Here is a 12,234-nt window from a genome sequence, read left to right on the forward strand (position 1 = left end):
TGTATTGGCAAGATATAGGGCTCCTTTTACGAAGGTGCACTAAGTGTTTTAGCGCGTGCTAGCCAAAAATCTACCGCCTGCTCAAAAGGAGGTGGTAGCGGCTAGCATACGCGACAATTTAGCGTGCGCTATTCCGCGCGTTAAGGCCCTAATGCGCCTTCGTAAAAGGAGCCCATAGAGTTGCAGAAAGCAGACAGGAAGCTTGCAGGACATATTATTGCTAAATTTTGGAAAGGAAATTCCTTCCCTTACTCCTGGTTTCTCCCAAGTAATGGAAATCGCTTTAACTAAAAAAAACCTTGTCATGCAACTGTCAATGCCTACAATAAAGTGTGAAATAAGTATTGGAAGTTTTGGGAGCGCTGTGCTCAAAGACAGGGTAGTTGTGATATAAGATGTATTATTTGTTGGGACATGATATTTTCTGTTATATTGTTTAACTTTTGACTCTCAAGTTAAATAACTTGGACGCAACCTTCATTTATTTTGTTGAACTCTGTAGCTTTTGGTTTCTGGTGTATGGTGGACAAAGGTTTCCTGTTCAGAGTGCTGATGTTTGTTCGTTATTTATTTTAAGATTTATATATAGCCCATCCTCTTGATAACACCCAGAACAGATTACATCTCCCTTATGTCTGCTTTTGTTTAAGATGTACATACATTCTCTGGATATGAATTTGAGAAGCAGGGTATACAATCTTATAGTTATACCAATTATATAACAGTATTGATCCCTGTTCTATCTTCTAGCCATCTAGAAACTGCCAGGATTCAGAAATTAAAGTTATTGAAGATTGGATGCTTGTTCATATGTTGGAACTGAATACGGAGAAAACAAAATTTCTGGTTATTTACTGATAATTCTTCCGACACCAAAATTTCAAATATTACAGTAAATCAAATAGTGTACCAATTGTCCGCCTCTGTAAAAATTCTGAATGCCAATTTCTCTTTATCACAGGTGAACTTTGTAACCCAAAAGACATTTGTTCATATACGACTGCTTTGTCGCATTTGAAAATATTTTGGAGGTTGAGCAATTCCAGTTAAAGTCAGTTAGATTACAGCAGGGGTGTCAAAGTCCCCCCTCGAGGGCCGCAATCCAGTCAGGTTTTCAGGATTTCCCCAATGAATATGCATGAGATCTGTTAGCATAAAATGAAAGCACTGCATGCAAACAGATCTCATGCATATTCATTGGGTTTTCAGGATTTCCCCAATGAATATGCATGAGATCCGTTAGCACAAAATGAAAGCACTGCATGCAAATAGATCTCATGCATATTCATTGGGGAACTCCTAAAAAACCCGACTGGATTACGGCCCTCGAGGAGGGACTTTGACACCCCTGGATTACAGTAATATCATCCATCTAGGCCAGGGGTAGGCAATTCCAGTCTTTCGAGAACCACGGGCAGGTCAGATTTTCAGGATATCCACAATAAATATGCACGAGATAGATTTGCATCTCAAGGAGGCAGTGCATGCAAATCCATCTCATACATATTTCATTGTGGATATCCTGAAAACCTGACCTGCCTATGGCTCTCGAGGATCAGAATTGCCTACCCTGATCTAGGATGTTCTATTCAAGTGAAGAAAGTATTACAGACAATTCAAAATTTGGCCTTGTATTTCATGATCTCTCTAAGAAAATTCAACAGTATATTCTACAAAAAAAAAAATTGACTTCCTGTTCTGGCAAGAATTCTGTTTAATTTGCTTGTTTGCTATTTAACCCTTTATTTGGCAGATGGTGAAATGGCTCCTATTTGATCCTCTAGAAACAAAAATCTGTTTGCTTTCCTTTTCTAAGGAGCAAGAAAAAGAATTAAAGAACTACATAATCATTTTTCTTTCCAGGCCACTAAGTTGGGAAATGATATTTCTCACATACTATTAATAGTTCATGGCTACAAAGAATTTCAAAGCTAGATTAAAACATATTTTTTCAGAAGTTTCTAATACAGAAAAACTAGTATGATGCTTTGTTTTAAACATGTGTTAGGCTCTGGACAGAGAATGACATGGAGACAGAATGTATTCCCGTTCCTGCAGTTACCCATGGGAAACTACAAGTCATTCTTTAAGGAGAGAGGGAAGAATCAGAGTATACTGCTACAGCCTAGAATCAGAGTATACGTCCACTGACCCTCAAAGCCTTGTATTGAAGAATGCTGGTTTAGAAGGACTGAAGTTCAGATAGGCATTAAAGAATGTTCTGGAGCATTATTTTATTGTATTTCCTGGTTATTACCGGAATCTTCCTTTTGCTATCTACATAGAACTGCAAGGTAAATGTGGAATACAATATAGCTATGTTACATTACATAATGCTTCCACAGGAGCATAGCCTGAACCTTCTGACTGCAGAGGAAAGTCTGCAAAGTCTGGTCTTCCATGAACACAAGGGTAAACCCCATGCACAAGGAGGCAGTCCTAGAAAAAAATACAGCAAAACAAAAATACACACACAGGTCCTTGGACATTCACAAACAGTGATAGAGGATGAGCAACATCCTTGAGTGAATTTGTTACCATTAGATTTTTTTTTTTGCAGGCTGCACACTATTATGGGCCCAGAGTAAACATCATGTAACGATGCTGCCTTGTATACATGTTGGAGACTATACAGTCTTGCCCTGTGAATGTGATCTCCGAAGCACATTCATATTTTCTTTTAATTATTCTTCTCTTAACATCTCTTATCAGTCTTCTCTCTAGTAATGGACCGATGTGAGGGACCCTACAGTAGTACTGTGCACTAGTATATGGAGGGCCTGGATTTGATTGCCATGGTTGGGAATACTGCAGAGGCAGCACTCAAAGCCCCATGGAGGAAGTGGTGAAGGGAAAGTTCCAATCATCATGCAATGGTGCCACCTAGTGGCCTGATACAGGATTCTGTGGCCCCTGAATAAGAACATTCATTAATTCTAAATAGCACGTCTGTACTTCCAGATGGCAGAACATCTATTTACCTGAATAAGCTTTGCACATATTTATTCTTGTCCATATAAAAGTGCCTGAAAGCTTAGCTCACTAAGCATTTTAACACTTATCCTAAAAATTTACCCCTTCTTTTATGAAGCCCGAAAGTGCAGACTGACACGGTAAATATTCTGACACCCACAGGCATTGAATGAGCATTGGATCATTTGTCGCATGGCACTTGCTCGCATGGTTTTGTAAAAGAGGCCCTTTATTTTGATTAGGAAGTACATTTACTTCCTTGCAAAATCACAGGATAAAAGAAAAATGTTATTTACAACTTTCATTAATCAAAAATAAAATAAAAATCCAACACGTTATTACATTTTTTTAAAACGTCCCCTTTAGCAGTGAATCTTTACAATAGCCTTGACCTGTAGTAAAGTTTTTAGCACATGAATTAAGGATCATCTGAGGCACTTACCTCAGAAGACCCTGTTGGGTCACCAGAGATTTTATTTTCCAAATGGTCCCAAAATGCTCTCTCCCCATCCCCAGCACACCTTTAAATTGAGAGTCAGGAACAATGTCTACTTGTTTCCACCTCCAGAGACATCTTTCTGTGAAATGGCAACACCTGAGCAACATGTGGTACATCAAAGTGGATCACAAGAGTCTTGTCAGCCTGCGCCAGATCACATTAAAAACCTCTAGCGCAGCTTGATAAAAGGGTCCCTCAGATAGTTAAAATACATATCACTCGTCCATATCAGCACTTCCCAGTTGATGAATAAGAAGAAAGGCAATGCAGCCAAGCTAGCGGCCAACCTGCCACCAGCCCAAATGATCTCCTCTCCTCATGTCACTGAAAGCGAAAGCAAATGCATAACCATAGCATAAGCACCTGCGTCTGATATCTACATCCACTACTCCCACATATGGGAATAAGGGGACATTGAAGGGGAAGGCACCACCACCAACACACATTGTGAACCCCCAAGCTGCTAGCATCTAACTGCTGCAGCCCAAAAAATGAAGCGCATTAGGGGGTGGAAAAAAAGTAATTTTTTTTTTTGCTTTTCAATTATACATATCATCGAAAGCTTCAAGATATATAGAAAACTAGTAATAATCCAAGTGAAAAATCAAACACCATATTAGTGAGAAACAAACAAAAAAAAAAATCCTAACAAAAACTTAAATTACCCAGACCCACAAATTCAGGAAAGGATATGCATAATACCATAGAGATGAAAAAAAGTCAACAAGGGGTGTCCCAAATCACCCTCCCCAGTCATCCTTTGCAGCAACGATATAGTTCTACAGAGCTGCATTAACATCTTCCTTAGACAAACAAGGAAGCCCTCTTTTACTAAGGTGCGCTAAGTGTTTTAGCTCACGCTAAATCAACGCGTGCACTAACCGCTAGCACACCTTAGTAAAAGAGCTATGTAAAAAAGCTATGTAAGCATATGTGTGCTTATGCAGCTTAAAATGCCTTACTGTGGGGCGCACTCAGGTGTCCCACAGTAAATTTTGGCATCTGCATACATTTCCCACATGCTAATAAACCCTCAGAATCCATTTTTTTTTTTTTAGCACTTTGGGTGGATCTGGGGTGGAGAGCAGGCATATACAGCACTAATTGGTTAGCGCAGCTATACCATGCACAATAACCAATTATCACATGTTAGTATATGAGCTTTAAGGCACGGATTCTCTATAGGGCGCCGATATCAGCAGCTGCCTAAAAAGCAGCTGCCAATTGCCTGTCAATCACACAATGGCGCCTTTAGAGAATCGCGCCTCTGCGAAAGATGGACGCCAGAAATGTAGGCCAACGTTTTCCGGGCCTATATTTCCAGCACCTATCTAAGCCATGACTCGTGCCCTATATAGGCACTTTATGGTGCCTAACACCACTTTCGGCATTAACATAAGAATTGCTGCTCATGGGTCAGACCCAGTGGTCCATCGTGCCCAGCAGTCCGCTCACGCGGCAGCCCCTAGGTCAAAGACCAGTGCTCTAAATGAGCCCAGCCCCACCTGCGTACTTTCCTGTTGTCCAACTTTGTCTTGAATCCCTGGAGGGTGTTTTTCCCCATGACAGACTCCAGAAGAGCGTTCCAGTTTTCCACCACTCTCTGGGTGGAGAAGAATTTCCTTATGTTCGTATGGAATCTATCCCCTTTAAATTTTAGAGAGTGCCCTCTCGTTCTCCCTACCTTGGAGAGGGTGAACAACCTGTCTTTATCTACTAAGTCTATTCCCTTGAATGTTTCGATCATGTCCCCTTCTCAATCTCTTCTGTTCAAGGGAGAAGAGGCCCAGTTTCTCTAATTTCTCGCTGTACGGCAACTCCTCCAGCCCATTAACCATTTTAGTCACTCTTCTCTGGACCCTTTCGAGTAGTACCGTGTCCTTCTTCGTGACCAGTGCTGGACATAGTACTCCAGATGAGGGCGCACCATGCCGTTAGAGACGTTAAGCGCTATAAAGCACCTACGTAGGCTTGATTCCAGTGCCTTTCATTTAGGTGTCAGTAGGCATTTTATTTTTACTGGATTTTTTGCCTTTTAAGCAGAATTTCTCAATTAACTTAGGAGCTAGTAGATTGCCTAGGTTTTGGTGCTATTTATAAAATATCCCCCTTACTGCTCACAAAATAGCTGTTAGTAAGGTTACACACTAATGATCACATGCTAATGGGACATTAGCACATGGCTTTTAATGCAAAAACTAGAAAACTTTGCCATTTTACCCATGTTGTAAAAATGGCCTTAGTGCACAGGAATAACCCGCATAACCACGTGCTAAAAGACACTTTATACCACAGTTTGGTATAAAGCACCTAAGGCAGAGACCGCTGAAAGAAGGGGAAAGACTTCAGACAAAAAGAAGCAGCTGATGGGATACAAAAGGGACAAGAGAGAACAACTGCTGAGGAAGATGGAAAGAGAAGATGGTAAGACAGTGAGTAAGAAAAAACTGAACAAGTGATAGGAGAGAAAGAAAAGACGGATTAATGGAATGAGCCAAATTATAATGAAGGAAGAAATGAGCACAGAAACAAAACTAAAAAAAAGGAAGGAGTTATCACCTACTTTTGTTGATCTCTTTCAACTCCTGAAAGGACAACATGACCACCGAAACATGTGCTATTTAGAACCATAATTTGCAGCTCTTGCAAATTAATTTCTCATTTGCTAGAGGATAAGTACTTTCGTGCTATAAACATGACTCCCCCCCCCCCTTTTACAAAATTTAGCATGGCTTTTAGCGATGGCCACGGCGGTAACAGCTCCAGCGCTCATAGGAGGACCGCCTCACATGCGCAGATATTGACATGACATCACACATGCACGTGATGTCATCCTGTCAACGTCTGCGAGGCCTCGAGTTTAGTGTGCTGGGGCTTGAAAAAGGTTGCAAGACACTGCTCTAAGCCCACGTGCTAAACCCATTTCTAGCATGGCCGTAACTAGGCCTTTTTCAATTATATTTTTCTGACCAGGCTTAATGTTAATTTTTTTTTTAATGGCCTCATGCCAATGCTAATGAGGGAGCACTTACTGCCTCCTATTTAGGAGGTTCTAAGGGCTCCTGCATAATGGAAATGCTAACCAGTTACTGTGCTTATAAAATGTTAGCATGCTTATTAAATGAATAGCACTTCCACACCCATTCTCTGCCCAGACATGCCTCCTAAAAAAAAAAAATAATAATAAAAGCTAAGTGCTTAGATGGCAAAACTTACGCATAAAATAGTTTTAGCGCTTAATGTGGCTTATTTTTAAAAAAGGATAGTGTTCCACACAGACATCTAATAAGAACTGGTTGAGTGGAAGACGAAAGAGGGTAGTGATCAATGGAGATCGCTCTAAGGAAAGGGATGTTACCAGTGGTATGCCTCAAGGTTCTGTTCTTGGGCCTGCTCTTTTTAACATTTTTATAAACGATATTGCTGAAGGACTGTCAGGTAAGATTTGCCTCTTTGTGGATGATACCAAAACCTGCAATAGAGTAGAGGGTGTGAACAACATGAAGAAAGACCTGGCGAAGCTTGAAGAATGGTCTGAAATTTGGCAGCTAAAATTTAATGCTAAGAAATGCAAGGTCATGCAAAAACCCGAGGGAAACAGTACAGTTTAGGGGGTGATGAACTTTTGGGGTGTGATTGTATGTAATGATCTTAAGGAGGCCAAACAGGTTGAAAAGGTGACGGCGAAAGCTAGAAGGATGTTAAGGTGCATAGGGAGAGGTATGGCCAGTAGGAAAAAGGAGGTAGTAATGCCCCTGTATAAGACTCTGGGGTGAGACCTCATTTAGAATATTGTGCACAATTCTGGAGGCCACACCTTCAAAAAGATATAAAAAGGATGGAGTCGGTCCAGAGGAAGGCTACTAAAATGGTTCATGATCTTCATCATAAGGTGTATGGGGCAGACAAAGATCTCAATCTGTATACTTTGGAGGAAAGGCGGGAAAGGGGAGATATGATAGAGAAGTTTAAATACCTACATGGCATAAATGTGCAGGAGTCGAGTCTCTTTCCTTTGAAAGGAAGCTCTGGAATGAGAGGGCTTAGGATGAAGTTAAGAGGTGATAGGCTCCGGAGTAATCTAAGGACATACTTTTTTTTTTTTTTTTACAGAAAGAGTGGTAGATGTGTGGAATAGTTTCCCGGAAGAGGTGGTGGAGACAGAGCCTGTGTCTGAATTCAAGAAAGCCTGGGCTAGGCATATGGGATCTCTTAGAGAGAGGAAGAGATAATGGTTACTGTGAATGGGTAGACTGGATAGGCCATTTGGCTCTTAGCTGCCATCATGTTTCTATGTTTTTAAGCACCTCTTTCTAAAATATGCATTTCTATGAGCATCTGAGCAGCATCACAGCATTTAGCACCCAGGCTGTGATAGGAACCTCTACAGCAGCTTAATAAAAGAGGGTCAAGGTCTTAAAAGTTTATGAAAAGGCAGATACTCAAGACAGGGTCCAGAATTCTTTTGGAAAAAAATTAACTACTTATCAGTAACTAGCTGCTTTGCCTGTCTACCTATCAAGATAAGAGTACCAATACAAAACCTAGAATCCAAAACACTTATGGATGTCTAACATGGCAAAATTAGTCACTCTCTTCCCCCTCCCCTATTTTACAAAGCCGCGATAGGCTTTTTTTTAATTGCTGGCTGCGGCAGTATTAGCTCTGACGCTCATAGAATTCCTATGAGCATCCAAGCTAGTATCACCACGGTCGGCGATAAAAAACAAAGCCTAACACTGCTTCGTAAAAGGGGGGTCTGTTTTTGGATTTTTAGCCCTTTTTGACCTAATTATTGGTACTTTTTCAGTTCCTGTCACAAATTTGTTTCACACATTTTTATGACCAAAAAATAGGTTCACAAATACTATGATCAGCTACATAATGTGATGTGCTCATAATAAAGTATCTGCAAATTAAACTGTTAACCTAATGTGTATAACAATATGAATAGGCTGCATCTTTATCAATCATTGCACATAAAACCATCACCCAGTTTCTGCAGACAGTGGAAAAAAAAAAAAAAACAGTTCACACAAAGTGGCACCCTTAAAATAATCCAAAATGTGTTACTTGAGTTCAAAGATGCTGAAATACTATGAAATCAATCCTTGGGATACCAGAATCCATGACAGAAAAATCCTTGATGACCATCCAAAAAGGTAAAAACATATACTTAAAATAATCCCAACATGGCTATGGTTTCATAAAGTGCTTCACTGGAGGAAGTCTAAAACCTTATACGTACTGAGGAGCATATCCATTACCCAAGGTGAAGCCCATTCGTATGGTTATAAACATTGGGTCAACAGTTTAATTTGCACCAATTTTTCTGAGTGCATCACTTTATTTAATTGTAGCTGATCAGAGTATTTGTGAACCTATTTTTGATCATATATGATGTTTTAGTTCTCGTTTATAGCCTATATCCCTCTGATATTTTGTTCATTAGAACTTTTTTTTTTGGGGGGGGGCACTAGTGAGTCACACAGCTAATGGCAGCCTAGCACTTCGGGTCCTCGAGCACACTCTGCAAAGAATCGATTAAAAGCTTATTTTTTGGTACATTTGTACATTTTTTGCACCTCAACTCGCTCCTTAAAAGATGACCACCAAAACCAGCAAATGGCAAAATTTGGAACCTGTTTCACCTCAGAAATTAGCTGCTGAAAAATCAGATGATGACCACATGCAGCAGCTCATTAATGAGATGCGAGCCATGAGGGAACTCTTCGAGGAAACTACACAGAATACTGAGGATATAAAAGCTGAACTAGCTACCTTCAAAGAAGAAATGGCGACTCTGAAAACTAGAGTTGATATCACTGAAAAGAAGGTGGCTGTAGTTGAAACCGATATTTCCAACTTGCTCAGATTGACAAAACGGATTTCGACACTGGAAGCAGACATTGAGGACTCCAACAATCGGTCACGCAGAAACAACTTTAGGCTTTTGGGCCTACCTGAGAGCCGCGACATGACATGTTAACCATGATCCCTAAAATGCTGAACAACACTTTCAAGCAAGAATTTGAAATAGACTGTGCTCACAGAGTCCCTTCTAGAGAACCACCACCGGGAAGCAAATATCCCAGGCCTGTTGTTCTAAGACTACTCAGATACAACCAAGTGCTGTAAATCATGCAGCAAGCCCGTGCAATGGCACCGCTCAAATTCGAGGGTCACACCATCTTAATTGTCCCGGACCTTTCAAAACAAACCGCCAAATCCCATAAGATGCTTTTGGAGTACGGGCCTAAACTGAAGCAGATTGGGGCTAAATTACGTGTCACCAATAAGGTCGTGACAAAAGATTTCACCAGCCCAGCAGCATTGGCAGAATATCTGGAACAAGTTTCACCATCCAGTATTGACAGTGTCTGAATACTCCCTGCATACCAATGCATACCTGATTTCTGCTTTACATGCTTCTCAATGTTAGAAGTGTTCTTACATCATCTTGATGTTGATTGGTTTTTTTCCCTATAGAGCTCCTTCCTCACATTTTCATTGCCTCGTGCTAGACACTTCAGCATCTTTATACGCCGATTCCTGGTACTTATACTGTTACTCTGTGCCATGGTTGTTCTAGTACTTGCATATCAGGTAGTCCGTATTGTCACTTTGTTATAATATACTGTTAGCTTTTACTAATTGAACAATTTCCAACTAGGTAACACAGTTTTATACCAAGATAAACCTCTGCTTAGAGTAATGTCATATATGCTTGTCTCTATCTATTCTAAATTACCTTGCAGTGTTTCTTTGTGAGGCTAGCTGTCACTCCTACTAGTAACCACAGCTATAAATGTATTATCTCTCCAAAGTCTGCTATGTTGGTTCCTTGTACGGATCTATGGTCCCTGATTTTTACTTGGAAGTGCTTAAAATCTAGCCTCTTCTCCCTTTTTACCTCCCCCCTGTCCAGCAGTAGCCCATCCCTGCTCCCCCTGTCCAGCAGTAGCCCTTCTCCCTTTCTTTTACCTGTCCTCTGCCAGTAGTATCCCTGGTCCCTTCCCTGCTTCCTCTGTCCAGCATCCGCTTGCTTTAGTTTAGCTTTAGCCACAGTTTCATCAGGCAGCCTTGGGGCTTTTGCTAGGCTGGCCTGCCTCTCATCATCGAAGCAAGCCAGCCTAGCAAAGGTCCCACGGCTGCTTGATGAAACCGCAGCAGCTGCTGCTGGTCCGGGGGTAAGAAGAAGAGGAGTCCTGGCAACGTAGGCAGGAAGTCAGCCGGCTTCGGCGATCGGGGCAGAAGGCAGGAAATCAGCTGACGCAGGCACGGGTCATCGGCGGCAGAAGGCGAATTATTCTACTGTGCATGCGCAGCACGGAGGCACAGAGTTTCAAGTGTGCATGCGTGGTAAGGGTTTTATTATAGTTGATATTGATCTCAAATATGGGATTTTATATCCCAAATCATTCCCTTACATGAAAACATTTCTCTAGCCAAACTACTTTTTAGTGAATTTGCTTTGACTGGATAAACTCTCCTTTGTAACATGGTGGAAATCTGGTCTGCAGTTTACTACAATATGAAGGTATTACTGCTAAAAAAAAGTACACAGATTCCATAAGTTCCTAGAAATATGTGAACCTCTAATTAATCATTGTAAATCTCATCTGCACACATTCTTCTCTCAGTTATTCCCTACAGAGAAACACTATACCATTGACACTAAAGGTATACTAGACATTGAGCAGATTTCACATATATTGGTTTGTATGCATATCTCATGTTACACTATCTTACATCCAGATTCATGTTCAATATAATGTCTATGTACTTTGTATGTGATTGTACATCATTTCAATGACATCTGCTTCATTACTGACTTTTAATGTATTTCTGTCCACATTGCCTGACATGGCTATGTAAATTGTCATACCTATTACTGTTATGTATATCTTATGTTGTTAATGTATTTTATTTCTGAAACTAATTAAAAATATTGAACAAAAATAACTTTTTTTTAAATAAACACAAGCAATTTTTTGTTTAATGGGTTAAATATAGTGCATGCTAACGAAGCGAACATGCACAAAAGAAAATACTGTACATACTGCGTTTGTGAGCTACAGCACCAAAACTGATTTTTTTTTTCTTTCAGAAAACAAGTTTTCTGCAGTATACTCTTTACTTGTGGCTCAAGCCTCAGTAAGTCACAATAAGTAAAGTAGGGGAGCTTATTTGTTGAGTGGTACAAAAGCTAGGAAGTCAAATTGATTTGATCTAACAATGCTGTATAAGACTCCTAAAATAAGAGTTGTTAAGTGAATTACGTATATAATAATAATTTTATTCTTATATACCCCATACCGAAAAAGTACTAGGCGGTTCACAACAAGGTGAGCTAATACATGAGATACAGATAAAATACAAATTAGAATAATGAACTTAAAAACAGATAAAGACAGAAAGCATTTACAATATAATGCAGAAAATACCAGCATGGCAGGGAAAGAAGTAATACATAGAACAGAGCTTATGATTATTTTCACATACACTCAGAATTGTGTAATTCGGCCAAGAGCCAAGGCTCCTATAGCCGAACCCACCGCCCAATCATGGAGTATGGAATTTTTGAAAAAAGTGCTAATAAAATGTGCTATTCAGAATATAAAAATGTTTTCAATGGCAAAAGAAAAGAGGGGAAGAAAGCTCGTAAAGGTTTTCAACAGGTCCCGACATGGACCATGTTTTGAAGTTCTTTTTCAAAGAACCCAGAGTTAGATCTAAACAACTCAAATGCCAAAGAACTG

At 40.2% G+C, this 12,234-nt stretch overlaps 1 protein-coding gene across 2 annotated transcripts in view; it reads right to left on the reverse strand.

The window, feature by feature from the left end:
• LOC117353958 (suppressor of cytokine signaling 1-like) overlaps positions 1-12,234 on the reverse strand; it is a 190,686-nt gene that overhangs the window by 146,504 nt on the left and 31,948 nt on the right. The window lies entirely within an intron of this gene.

This window comes from Geotrypetes seraphini, chromosome 2 (genome assembly GCF_902459505.1).
Source record: "Geotrypetes seraphini chromosome 2, aGeoSer1.1, whole genome shotgun sequence".
NCBI classification, from domain to species: Eukaryota; Metazoa; Chordata; class Amphibia; order Gymnophiona; family Dermophiidae; genus Geotrypetes; species Geotrypetes seraphini.